We start from the raw sequence: 2,254 nt of genomic DNA, 5'->3' as shown, positions 1-2,254 counted from the left end.
GCGATTTTTGCTGTCGTACGAGCTCGCAGGCGATTTTTTTTCTCTCGGGAGAAAATCGCAGATGCTCGCATGGTCGCGGCTCGTACCGTGTGAGAAAAATTACGGGCCGATCCGAGACGTTACGAGCACCTCCCGTCCTCCCGATAATTTTCAAACAATGTCAAAAAAAATCGGATGCTGTCTGTTTAAATTCGTGGCGTATGTGCGGTTGAACGAGACGATTTAGCGATCCATCTGAAGTTGACCAATCAATCAGAAGATGACAAAAACCATATAGTCTATACTCATTTTAGTTTAATTATACAGTTCTATTTTTTATTTGTTATTCCAAATGTGCCAAATTTGCCGTTCAGCTTTATGAATATGCCTGTTGTAATTCCGGCAAAACGAGCAGAAATTCAGAAATGGCCTACTCCCTCGAGTTCTTTATGAAGAACAGAAAGTCCATGCTTTTCTCTGCTTTTCAGCCATTCTCTTTGCCATGTCCTGTCTTCGTTTTTTTTTTTAACACACACTAAAGGCGGGCGTACACGGTGCGATTCTGAAGGTCGGAACGCCGTGAGCTCTGGCACATGTCACGATTGAGTTTATCCGAAAATCGTACGGAGGCAGTCACACACGACACGAATTTACTACGATTTTACCAACTTTTACCAAAAGTTTCACGTCATTCATAAAAATATGGATTCTGAGGACGAAATAGTTTTCTCTGTGGCAGGCGGCTTGTGACGTCCAAAAAGAAAAAAAAGAAAAAAACGTAAAAATTGTATTTTACCCCCCAAACGCGATTTTTACTGGGGGACACCCTCGAAAGCAATTGGGCTATTTTCAGGCTAGTTTTGAATAGATATTGGGCGGGTTTTGTAGCGAAAACCTGGCAACTCTACACCAGACAGCGTTATCGGTGATTCTCCCCATAGACATATTAAATTAAAAGAAGAAGAAGTATAAGTAGGAGCGAGGGCCCATTGGCTGAGATTGTCTTCCGGATCTGACGAAGGTCGTTCTGGCGGGTTCGAGGAGCGCGCTCTATCAGTTATTTCACAACAACAGTCTGCAGAAGAAGCAGCTGAGGGGTCGGTCAACAGAATAGCACTTTATCCACAAATACGCCTAATAAATTTATTTTTAAATAATTTTTTTTCTGTGCTCTTTAGCAGAGACATCAATCATGCATGTGATCAAGAGAGGTAAAGTCCCACTCGTCCTACTTGTATATTTGCAACATACTGAGCAAACGTACAATTTGTGTGCTAATATAAATAAGGGAATACTTAACGTTACCCTTATTTACGTTAGCATACAAATTGTACGTTTATGTTATTCTCATAACCAAAATGATGTCCAATCTGTAAATCAAACATGTTACGTATGGACCTTAATCGTGTAACGTTAGCCGCGTTTAAACATAAAGAGAAGAACGAAAATGCGTTCGTATGAAGTCTTGATTAGGGTCGCAGATTTATTGATTGTGTGCAATTATATAATTTTTTCCAACTACATAACTTTATCCTTGAAAACGATATTCATGTTAACAGCACCTGAAGACTAGTGGTGTTCTTTGTTAACTCAAAGTTGGCGCCAACTGCTTCTTTGACTGGGTCATCCAGTAATGAAACATGAATGAATGGCAGATGCTACATAAATCATCATGTAACGGGTTATGCTAGCTTAAAACTGTTTTGCTATAATTATTAGCATCATATTTTACTAACTTTTCATGTTTTTATTGACTTCATATCACGTCCATCTTTTATTGAACATGAGGTATTCTGCTTGACTTATTATTATAGCTCATGTTTTTATTCATCTGGTGTTTTTCTTGTCTCAGATGGTCGTCAGGAGCGTATTATGTTCGACAAAATCACATCACGCATCCAGAAACTTTGCTATGGGCTCAATGCTGAGTTTGTTGATCCTGTAAGTTATGAAATAGCCTAACGTTACATCAAAACCTACTTCTAAGGTCAACCATTGCCTATTTCAGTAGATGCCACTGACTCCATGACGAGATTTCCTTGTGCAAGGATTTTTTAAAATGTACTTTTATTATTATTTATTGCTTTGCTTTATTTACTTCTATATTTTAATTATTTTATTTGTTTGTTTTAATCTAATTAATCTATTTACTTTTGTAATTTTAATCCCTTTGGTACTTTTTATTTTTCTCTAAACGGACCCCCAGCATTTCCAGTTTGAAAACCCCTGGCATAATTAATATTACAGTTTATTATTCATCAAACAGTAGATCCAT

At 37.8% G+C, this 2,254-nt stretch overlaps 1 long non-coding RNA gene across 1 annotated transcript; it reads left to right on the top strand.

Annotated features, from left to right (window-relative positions):
* The first annotated feature begins 976 nt into the window (after positions 1–976).
* LOC107749241 (uncharacterized) lies at positions 977–1,940 on the top strand. The gene is made up of 3 exons (XR_001641005.1): positions 977–1,076; positions 1,158–1,190; positions 1,832–1,940. It is a non-coding gene; the product is annotated as an uncharacterized LOC107749241 (long non-coding RNA).
* Positions 1,941–2,254: the final 314 nt, after the last annotated feature.

Source organism: Sinocyclocheilus rhinocerous, unplaced genomic scaffold, assembly GCF_001515625.1.
Source record: "Sinocyclocheilus rhinocerous isolate Xijiao unplaced genomic scaffold, SAMN03320098_v1.1 scaffold12724, whole genome shotgun sequence".
Taxonomy (NCBI): domain Eukaryota; kingdom Metazoa; phylum Chordata; class Actinopteri; order Cypriniformes; family Cyprinidae; genus Sinocyclocheilus; species Sinocyclocheilus rhinocerous.
Note: the sequence above shows the minus strand (reverse complement) of the source record. Positions and strands in the feature narration are given on the sequence as shown.